This window comes from Panthera tigris, chromosome A2, assembly GCF_018350195.1.
Source record: "Panthera tigris isolate Pti1 chromosome A2, P.tigris_Pti1_mat1.1, whole genome shotgun sequence".
Classification (NCBI taxonomy): Eukaryota; Metazoa; Chordata; class Mammalia; order Carnivora; family Felidae; genus Panthera; species Panthera tigris.
Window position 1 is genome coordinate 106,973,498 of NC_056661.1, and position 11,295 is coordinate 106,984,792.

The following is an 11,295-nucleotide window of genomic DNA, read 5'->3' on the forward strand; positions in this document are numbered from 1 at the left end:
TAGAGGAAATTTAACATCCTTTATATGTTACTCCTACATGCTTGTACAAATCATAGTAATAAATGCTGTCAAACTCACCCCTGAAATTAAATATTCTCCAGGCCAGAAACATGTGTCTTTTCTTTCAGTAAATAACTATTTAAATTATGTGTATGTTATATGTGTTATTACATGATACACACATATGTATATGTATTTACCAATAAAAAGAGAATTGACAACTCATCTATTTAAAAATAGTGGGAAGAAACAATTAAAATAATTAGATTACCCGTTGGAAAGACTAATTTAAGATGTGAAATAATTTGCAAAAAGTGTTCACATTTAGAAATTAGTTGGTATCATTAGTGATTACAATATCAACAATATGCCAGTTTAATAAAAATGGATACACTTGAACTTTTAACCATTTGGTAAAAAAAGTACTTAGTATTCAAATGGTCTTCCTAATGGGAAAAAAGAAAATAAGTCTTCCTTGAGCATAGCAGTCTGGTCTGGTAATTCAGATAATGGAAACTTAGTGCTGGAAAAACTTTTTAAAAGAAATTGGTAAAGAGGTGCCCTTGTGGCTCAGTTGGTTAAGCATCCAACTCTTGATTTCGGCTCAGGACATGATCTCACAGTTTGTGAGTTTGAGCCCCTGGGTGGGGCTGTGCACTGACAGTGAGGGGGTTGCTTGGGATTCTCCCTCTCTCTCCCTTTCTCTACCCCTCCCCAGCTCACGTGCTCTTTCTCTCTGTCTCTCTCAAAATAAGTAAATAAATAAACCTAAAAAAATTAATTGACAATAAGTATATGTTCATATCAAGGAATGAAATCAAAACTTTGAGAAAATAAATAGGGGAGGTGGGAGTACATGTAATTATTATTTTTAGGGCTCCTCTCTTAATCAAACTTTTATTACCATCTTAATATTTGGCAAAATACACCAATAATAGAGGACAAAAGCAAACCATAGGGCAAATATTGGCAGTATACACATCCAAGAAAGAAATGATATCCAAAATAAATTATAAAAGACAGAAAATCCAAGAGAAGAATATGCAAAAAAAATTTGCACAGACATTTCACAGAAGATGCCAGCTATTTAAAAAGCCAATAAATATTTGAAAAGGTATTCAACTCCTTATTGTCGCTTATAAATCACTAGAAGACTGAAATGAAATATCCTTACAATGGGATACTAAATAAAATGAACAAATGATCTGCAATTATATGCAACAGACTGATAAGTTTAAGAAGTAAAATCTGAGACAAAAAAGACAGATATAAAAGTGTACATAATGTATGATTCTATTTATATTGATTAACAAAAGAAGGCAGAGTTCATCTAAGCTCTTAGAAGTCAGATAGCAATTACTTTTTTTTTCAATATATGAAGTTTATTGTCAAATTGGTTTCCATACAACACCCAGTGCTCATCCCAAAAGGTGCCCTCCTCAATACCCATCACCCACCCTCCCCTCCCTCCCACCCCACATCAACCCTCAGTTTGTTCTCAGTTTTTAACAGTCTCTTATGCTTTGGCTCTCTCCCACTCTAACCTCTTTTTTTTGTTTTTTTCCTTCCCCTCCCCCATGGGTTTCTGTTAAGTTTCTCAGGATCCACATAAGAGTGAAACCATATGGTATTTGTCTTTCTCTGTATGGCTTATTTCACTTAGCATCACACTCTCCAGTTCCATCCACGTTGCTACAAAAGGCCATATTTCATTCTTTCTCATTGCCACGTAGTATTCCATTGTGTATATAAACCACAATTTCTTTATCCATTCATCAGTTGATGGACATTTAGGCTCTTTCCATAATTTGGCTATTGTTGAGAGTGCTGCTATAAACATTGGGGTACAAGTGCCCCTATGCATCAGTACTCCTGTATCCCTTGGGTAAATTCCTAGCAGTGCTATTGCTGGGTCATAGGGTAGGTCTATTTTTAATTTTCTGAGGAACCTCCACACTGCTTTCCAGAGCGGCTGCACCAATTTGCATTCCCACCAACAGTGCAAGAGGGTTCCCGTTTCTCCACATCCTCTCCAGCATCCATAGTCTCCTGATTTGTTCATTTTGGCCACTCTGACTGGCGTGAGGTGATATCTGAGTGTGGTTTTGATTTGTATTTCCCTGATAAGGAGCGACGTTGAGCATCGTTTCATGTGCCTGTTGGCCATCTGGATGTCTTCTTTAGAGAAGTGTCTATTCATGCTTTCTGCCCATTTCTTCACTGGGTTGTTTTTCGGGTGTGGAGTTTGGTGAGCTCTTTATAGATTTTGGATACTAGCCCTTTGTCCGATATGTCATTTGCAAATATCTTTTCCCATTCCGTTGGTTGCCTTTTAGTTTTGTTGGTTGTTTCCTTTGCTGTGCAGAAGCTTTTTATCTTCATAAGGTCCCAGTAATTCATTTTTGCTTTTAATTCCCTTGCCTTTGGGGATGTGTCGAGTAAGAGATTGCTACGGCTGAGGTCAGAGAGGTCTTTTCCTGAGATAGCAATTACTCTTATGGGGGTAGTACTAAGTGTATTGAGGTAGCTAAAGGACATTTCTGGTATTCTGGTAATGGTCTATCTCTTGACCTGGGTGCCAACCACATTATTGTGTGTATTTAATTTTGTGAATCACTAAGTTCGACACTTGAATATGTTATTTGCTGATGAATATTATACTCGGCAAGGTTTAAAAAAATGAAAGCTTATCTTCTGAACACTTTCAAGAGAATAAACATGAAATGTTTTGAAAAGAATTATACTTACAAAAAATTAATGTATAAAACAATTTGTTTATAACTCTTACTATTTCAGAGATAACTATATGACAAACTTCTTAAGTCACAGGATTTTTTTCCAAATAACTATCATTCACAATTAAAGTAAAAATCAGTTGTGATGTGCCTGGATTTGGTTTTACTTATAAAATATATCAATATATAACATATCAATTAGTAGTGCACCTGCATAAAAAGACTGAACAAAGGGCACCTGGGTGGCTCAGTCGGTTAAGTGTGCAACTCTTGATTTGGGCTCAGGTCATGTTCTCACACTACATGAGTTGGAGCCCCACATCTGGCTCTGTGCTGACAGTGCCTGCTTGGGATATTCGGTCTCCCTTTCTCTCTGCCCTCTTCTTCTCTCTCTCAACAATAAATAAATAAACTTTTTTTTTTTTTTAACGATTGAAGAATTCGGAGTGGTAGTTACCCTTCCATCCCCTTCCATTCACTAACATGGCCTGTGGCTAATACCTTATAAATTATGTAGATAATGAAGATCTACCGTAATCTTATCAAAATGGTAATGTCACTTGAAAATGCCATACGTGATATGGAATGACTCATATAAGCATAGTCACCAGCAATTAGTACACAGAAATTGAGTTGGCAAAAAAAATTTTTTTTGAGAAATATGATGAGGAGGCCAAAAGCAGTTTGCCTTTATACATTAAGGCCAGTAGTGAAGCTTCAATGTAGAATTCAAGTGAATTTTCTTCTGTCATAAGATATCCACACACTGATATTCCTTGATATGACATAAAACATCACACACGGTCTACAGATTATGACACACTGGAACAAAAACATGCCCATCGTTATAGAGAAAAGATGTGACTTGGAAAAAAACATCCCTCAGTACATGACCTTTTCTAGAAGGAGATAATCTGACCATGCAATGAGTAAGTATGAGTCTAAACTGCCATCTATGAGCTGCATGTCATTATGGTACTAAGTCATGGGTGTTTCAGGAATTCATCACGCAACATAAATCATACAGTTAGGACAGGATGCAAGGAGGTTCAAAAAGCATAAGACATTTACATGAAGAGCCACTGTTTCATAAAGGCACATGTCCATTAGCTCAGCCAAGCTGTAAAGTTCTAAGCAAGCTTTGCAAACACTGTGTTTCAGAAAATTACATTGGGAAGCATGGAAAAGATATATTTTCTTCTTTGTATTTCTGTCCCCAACTCCTGCTAGTCAAATTTCACAACATGGGAAGCTACTATCCTTGACTTTCAACTTGTATTATGTGGTCCTTTAACAACCATTGGGGAAGTCCATTTCTTGCCAGGTGGTGTGGTATTTTATCTGGAAGTGGGGGGGAATCATAAGCCTCTCGGTGTCAGCCTCAGACAGGCAGAACGACATGAGCCATGAGTTACAGATATAGATATAGATATAGATATAGATATAGATATAGATATAGATATAGATAGATATAATCATTTAATCCTCATCAAACTTTATGAAATAGGTATGCTGATCTAGAAAGCCTAAAAATAAAAGGAGAGAAAAAGCTATATAAGAAAATCATGAAAAATAAAGATGACGAATGATAAATATGAAGCAAAGTAGCAAAGTGAAAAGCAGTAAATGAGAAAAGAAGTCTCATTATACGTAAGCACGTATGTGTATTAAAAAGACATAAGGACTAAAAACACATGCCAACAATGGAAAAATAACATGATATGCCTAATGAAAATGAGCCCAAATCTAGTCAATGTACCTCTATCTACTAATAAATCACCAAGCAATACAGTAAGAATGGAAAATTACATTCTACACAAATTACACCCTCATTCTAATTTGATCACAGAGAATGCTGAGACTTTAACTTTGAGTAAAAGAGAAAAAGAACCTACCAACTAGCAATATATGATCTTCCACACTAACATGTCACTGCCACCCCATCAACAAGTTTATGGCAACAAAGGCAAATGACGGAAAACTGTGGGAAGACAGAAGGAAGATCCTATGGTATTGGTGTACACTTCCTGTCTTAAAGGAATTTGAGTTTTCCCTCAGTTTCATTGCTTTAAAATGATTTATGGAACAATGAGACTATTTGTTTATTGAAGGTTTGGTAGAATTCCTCTATGATGTCATATGACACTGGTGCTTCCAGGGCGGTTCCTCCATAATTTTCCTTATTAGGAAATTGGATAAAGCTGTCTAACTCTATTGGGGTTAATTTCAGCAATCTGCCCTTCTCTGGGAAATTATCCATTTCATCTAGGTTTTCAAGTCTGTTTGCAAAGAGATTTCTGAAGGAGTCTCTTTAAATTTCTTATGTTTCAATGGTTATTCCTCCTTGTTATATTTCTTATTTTGAATATTTATGACCTCTTCTGTTTTCTCTTGATCAATTTAGCCAGTGGGTGGTTGGTTTGTTTTATACTATGAGTGATGTAAAAAGGCATAAAAACTAATCCTTTGCTGATGCTATATATCGTTGATGAAAACATTTTTTATGGTTGCTTTAAGATGACTTTTGTATTTTTTTATCCTAGAAATTTAAGAATGTTTATTGGGAAATCTATGAATATGATTCAGTCTTTACATAGTTCAAAGGAGGAAAAAAATCATGAATTAGAGAACTGTCAAATTTTTATAATAGAAATCACCATCCATTCCTGATTACAAAACACACAAAACTCTTAGTAAAATATAATACAAGAATGTTACTTAATATAATTTGTAATCATGATAAAATCATGCTAAATAGTGAAAGCCAGAGACATTTCTATTAATTAAAAAATAATGCAATAATTATTACTAACAGTACTTCCATTTACTCAAAAGTGTTAGCTAATATTGACTAGACAGCAAAATAAGCTGAAATATTTAAGCAATATGGACATTACCAAAGTCTCACAAAGTTATTCAGTGATTCTAAAATTTTTCATGAGTCACTCTTCTTTGAGAATCTAATAATTAATATTCTCCCGTGGGGGGAAAAAGGCCATATAATCTTCTAGGTCCCAAAATTTTTCGTGAAACGTTTTACTCCTTTGAAATTCAGTTATTATTTATGTATAATATAGAAATAGCATTACAGAGGCTTATTTCTCTTATGCACAATTTAAATCAAACAACTGATTACCATTTAAGAAAAGAAAGGGGAAATTAATACAAGTATACAATAAAGCAAAAGTAAATTTTAATTATACCCAAAAGTGGTTTTCAAAAGGAATATGCTAAAATGTAGTTTACATATATATTTGTAAATGTGGAAGAGTATGAGAATGACAATGCAATGAAACGTATTGTTTCTATTTAATCAGTTTCCTTTATTCTTATGGCCATATGTGCTGAAAATTCAGAAACAGAAATATACATGGAAACAAAACAAAACAAAATCAAGGCTCTCCTAGCTCACTTTGCCAAACATGTCTAAATTGTTGAGGAACATCAGAATTCTCTAAGAGTCTTCAAGGTGAATTTATGCTATAATTGCCTTTGTACTTATGCCAATTAAATAATATCTGTCTGGGTTTGTATCAAAGTGCTATTTATATCTGCAAGGAAACAATTGAGAAACCACCCTCAAGTTTGAGGTAATTGGAGCAGGTAATCTTCAAAAGAGTTTTCCAATGTTTCCAGGTGACTGAATATTTTAACTATCAGAGACAATAAAAACTGTCATTCTCAATTTCCAAGTCTTACAACACTTAAAAGAGTATATGGTTGAACATTTCCAACATTATGTAAAGGAGATTCAGAATATCTTAACAAAATACTATGTCTACATACAGGCTAATGAATTTGAAATTGTAATAGGTTAATGATCTTTCTGAACATTTAAAATATAAAATTGATTTAAGAAAGAGAAAATATGAATAAACCAAAAACTATAAAAAATGCTGAAAAATTCAAAACTTAAGTCCAAATAAAGCTCTAGGATAAAGTAACTTAATTGTGATATCTTTCAACGGGGAGATCATGACCTGAGCTAAAGTCAGACAATTAACCAACTGAGCCACTCAGATGCCTCTGATCTGTGCATGCATTTTAAAGTTCCTTTGATGGGGCGCCTGCGTGTCTCAGTTGGTTAAGCGTCTGGTTTCGGCTCAGGTCATGATCTCACAGTTCTTGGGTTCAAGCCCCGCATCGGGCTCTGTGCTGACAGCTCAGAGCCTGGAACCTGCTCTGGATTCTGTGCCTCCCTCTCTCTCTTCCCCTTCCCTGCTCACACCCTGTCTCTCTCTCTCCCTCTCTCAAAAATAAATAAACATTAAAAAAATAATAAAGTTCATTTGAGTTGCCAGGACATCTAAAACCTAATTCAGATAATAGAAAGTTATTATATGAATATACGAGGAAGTTAAAAAAAAATGAAAGAGCTGAACAATCAAACCTCACAAAAGAATAAGAACTGGTAATCAGCATAAAATTCAGCACTACTGGCCCATTTACCTTGACCTATCCATGGCAGATATTGACTGCTGCCTAATCTAGCACCTCTTATTTATACCAACCACTTATGGCTTTTTCAGTCTACTTTTGTGTTAATGAATTTCACTCTCTTTGTAAATTTTGAATTCAAATGCTTCTTGAGAAGAGCTGACAAAACAAAAAAAGTAATTTAGTAAGTCAATATCCATTATTGGTCACCGAGATTGAATAGAACTTGTATTTTTTTTTCCCTACAGGCTCCATATGCACAGGGCACATATTCAATCTATCAATAATATAAGTTTATATGCACATACCTATATATCTCAAAAATTACACATATATATACACCAAAGTTTATAAATAAAAAGATGATATAGTAATAAATATAAATCTTAAATCTAAATAAAATTGTAAATAAATTCTAAGCAACTTAAATCAAACATCATGAAGAACGAGATTTAGCCTGTCAATTAAATAATTATTATCATAAAATCACTACATTATGTCCCAGGCAACTGGAAAAACTATTCACAATTACCGTTTGGTAATTTCAATCATATTGTCATTAGGGAATTCAATCACACTGTCCCTAATTAAGTTATTTAGAAATAATAAAAAAAAGAAATCCCCTTAAACTAAGAGCTAATACAGTAATAGATTTGTTCACATTAAAATCAGAAGGTTTTAGCCAATAGTATTATTTAGTCATTTGAAACATCTGGCAAATAAATAAATGAATAAAAACTGTGTGTTACCAATGGGAAGGAAGAAACTAAATTTTTGGTTTTTTTTGTTGGTGCAAATAATGTATCTGAGTTATTCTGTGTAGAAATCCAAAGCAATGATTTGGAATACAATAAAAATTAATGACTGATTTCAGTAAAGTGGATGTGGATCATGATTAGGTTTGGCAAACTACCACCTGCTAACCAAATCAGTCCACTATCATTTTTGTAAGTGAAATTTTAATGGAGCACAACCACGCCCATTCATTTAGGTATAATCTATGAAAACTTTTATGAACAGAAATGAGTAGTTGTGTAGAGTAGAGTAGAGTCAAGTACTCTATGGTCTGCCAAACCCTAAGATATTTAATATCTGGCCCTTTGCAGAAAATGTGCACTGACCCTTGATAAAGATAAATATTTCATAATAAAAATATTTTAGCCAGCAATTAAGAGTTCCATAAAGAGATAATAAAGAAAGATACTGGGAGAAAAAAATTTCTCAGACCTGAAGGAGATGGTTTTCCAAACTGCACAGGTTCACTGATTACTTTGTATAACACAGGAAGAAACCCATCACAGCAGGCCAGACATGATCACAGTAACACTTGAGACCTACATTCAGATCCTAGAAACTTTCAAAGAAGAAAAAAGGATGCATAAAATATTTTGCATCTTATTCCTCAAGATCAACTTAGGAAACTAAACACCTGATAAAATAATTCCACTCTATATATTCAGTATAAAGTCAAGTCATGCTTGACTTTAAATCTTTTACTTCTGATATCTTTGAGAATATACTCCATCAAAATTAGAGAATAAATACTAAAGAGAGAAGACATGAGATAAAGAGGATCTGACAGAGAAGAGAGGATAAGATAATTCCCAGGATGGTGAAAAAAATGGTAATTTTCCAAAGCCGTATGTACAGTAGGCTTTGTGAATAAATGGGCCAGATGGGAGCAGGGGACAAAGAGGTCTAGGCCGGATATATCAAGGGAGAAATAATGAAACTTATAGATGCATATGGAGTATCTGGCCGTATCGAAAATAATTGTGCAGTTCTGTCAGGACATTTGGGTGCTTGAGTTACTGATAAATAATAGGGGAAAAAAAGCAATTGAAGAGAATGAGGTAACTCCAGGATGAAGAAAAACTCATACAAGCAATGAAGTGTTAGTGTGTTTAGTAGAGAAATGAAGTGTGAAAGTTCTGACAATGGCCCAACTGACAGCAATATCTGAAAAACCATAAAAATGTAAACAATGAAGTTTGAGTTAACCAGGAAACTGGGTATTAGTATTTTAGAAGAATGGCTATAGATGTGGAGTCACAAAGGGAGGAAGAACTGTATGAGTGAAATCCTCCTCTTCTAGGAGTCAATAAGTAATGCCCAACAGTGAAATCTCCAGAAATAGCTCTATAAGTTATATTACAGATGCAGAGATAGTTTTCTTTTTAAGAAAGAGGAAGATGGAGGTATAAGCAAAGTAGTAACTAGTGATGGCAAAAAAAGGCATTTTTATCATCAGCTTTATAGAACCACTGGATATTTAAAAACAAGAAAGAATTGGTCAATTACACCAAAGCAATTTCTTCCTTCCTTCCTTCCTTCTTTCCTTCCTTCCTTCCCTCCCTCCCTTTCATCTCTCTTTTTCTCTCTTTCTTTCAAGACAGAGAATACTTTATTCAAACCCATCAGAGAAATGGAGACAGCTTAGGTCTGTAACAACTGTTGTATTTAAAAAAAATTTTTTTGACGTTTTTTATTTATTTTTGGGACAGAGAGAGACAGAGCATGAACGGGGGAGGGGCAGAGAGAGAGGGAGACACAGAATCGGAAACAGGCTTCAGGCTCCGAGCCATCAGCCCAGAGCCTGACGCGGGGCTCGAACTCACGGACCGCGAGATCGTGACCTGGCTGAAGTCGGACGCTTAACCGACTGCGCCACCCAGGCGCCCCCAACTGTTGTATTTTAAAGTACAGGTCAGTAATTGTATATGAGACCATACACTGCTACATACAAATTAAGTAATCAGATCACAACTTTTCAATGTTTAAAACAGAATAAGCTTCCAGGTAAAAACAGTACCTTTGTGACATTTTTAACTTCAGTTTTCCTCTCTTTCTTCCTCATCCTCTCCTTCAACAGAGTCCACACTAGCGTCTTCATATCCTTCTTAAGAGCAGCTACACCCTCATGGGTCTTAGAAAACTTTCCTTCCTCCATGATCTCACCCACATACCAGGGAACAAAGGCATGCTAGGCACACATTTTGTCAAACTTGTGGTCCAGGTGAACCCAGTCCTCTGCAATGACTGTGATTGTTCAGCATCCACAATCTCACTGTACTTTGGCCAGGTCTCTACCAGGTACCATAGGGGAAGGGTGGTAATTAATACCAACTCTGAAGCCACTGGAGCTCCAGTCTACAAACTGGATGGTATGTTTGGTCTTAATGATGGCCATGGCAGCACCGACATATTTGGGAACCATGTTGCCATGATACAATAGGCAGCAAGCCATGTAATTACCATGGCAAGGGTCATATTTCACCGTTTACTTGGCTGGCCCAAAACACTCACTGGTGATCTTTGCTATAGAAAGCTGTTCACAGTAGGCCTTCTCAGGAGAGAAGGCAGGGGCATATGTGGCCAGAGAGGAGTGGATATGGGGATAGGGCACCAGATTAGTTTAGAATTCTGTTATATCAACATTCAGAGCCCATCAAATCTGATCTGAGAGAAGCAGTGATGGAGGACACTGTTTGGCTTATCAGCCTATTCAGGTTAACATAAGTTGTTTTCCAGGCAATAAAGCTCCCAGCAGGCATTGCCGATCTGTACATCAGCCTGGCCAATGTGGTTGGAGATGTACTCACACATGGTTGTTGCTTTACGTCTGCTGCTCCATTAAGCAGATGGCGGAGAGGAAGAAGAGAGATTGTTACTTATCCCAGCACAGCTTTTAGGCGGTTGGTGTAGGAGAACCTGCCACAGGTTCTATATTTAAAAGGCCTATGTATAACCAGAACTTACCCATTTACTAACTGTAACTAAATAAACTTCCATGTGTCTGAATTTTTTTTCCTTCTTAAAATAGAGATAATAGAGGTAACTATCTAAAAGAGGCATGAAAGTGGTGCCTGGGTGGCTCAGCCGGTTAAGCGTCCCTCTTCAGCTCAGCTCATGATCTCATGGTTCCTGAGTTCAAGCCTCGAATCAGGCTCTCTGCTATCAGCACAGAGCCTGCCTTGGATCCTCTGTCTCCCTCTCTCTGCCCCTCCCCTGCTCTCTCCCTCTCAAAAATAAAAACACTAAAAATTAAAAAAAAAAAAATAAAGAGCTGATAAAAGATGCATGAAAGATGGCGAATGCACTAATAGATGTAAGGTACTTAATT

At 35.9% G+C, this 11,295-nt stretch overlaps 1 pseudogene; it reads right to left on the bottom strand.

Annotated features, from left to right (window-relative positions):
* Positions 1 to 10,003: 10,003 nt before the first annotated feature.
* LOC122236341 lies at positions 10,004 to 10,726 on the bottom strand (annotated as a pseudogene).
* Positions 10,727 to 11,295: the final 569 nt, after the last annotated feature.